We start from the raw sequence: 548 nt of genomic DNA, 5'->3' as shown, positions 1-548 counted from the left end.
ATGATTAAACACTGCTAGTAAACTTTATATATCCTTTTGACTTTAAATTTTATTTGTTAGTAGCTTTTATTTTCCGTCTATTTGTTTTATAACTATTCATAAAACATTTTATAATTATTTTTTAATACTAACAAAAGTACCCGGCTTTGCTCAGGTTATCAGGTTGATATATTCGAGATGACTATGTCAGTGTGCGTATTCTGAACCTGTTTTAGCATAAAGAACAGTCAAAATATTTTAAACATTTTTATTTCCCAGAAACTTAAAAAAGTCGCGATGGTACGATGATAATAAAATCATTTTAGATAATTATAGAAGCCTCTACATGTCATGCTATCTAACATAAAAAACAGTTTGTGTCGCTTCACGTCACGCTTGATTTCTCTTGTGAGATATAATGTGAGATAACCTAGCTTAGAGCCAAGTGCATAAAATTTAACATGAAAGTAAAAATATCGGTCCAATTTTAAACTTAGATAATAAAAACGAATAATAAAAACAAACCTCTTTAACCAACAGCGACTCTAAATTAAATAACAACAAATATA

The sequence above is a fragment of the Limulus polyphemus genome, unplaced genomic scaffold, assembly GCF_000517525.1.
Source record: "Limulus polyphemus unplaced genomic scaffold, Limulus_polyphemus-2.1.2 Scaffold5444, whole genome shotgun sequence".
Lineage (NCBI taxonomy): Eukaryota > Metazoa > Arthropoda > Merostomata > Xiphosura > Limulidae > Limulus > Limulus polyphemus.
Note: the sequence above shows the minus strand (reverse complement) of the source record.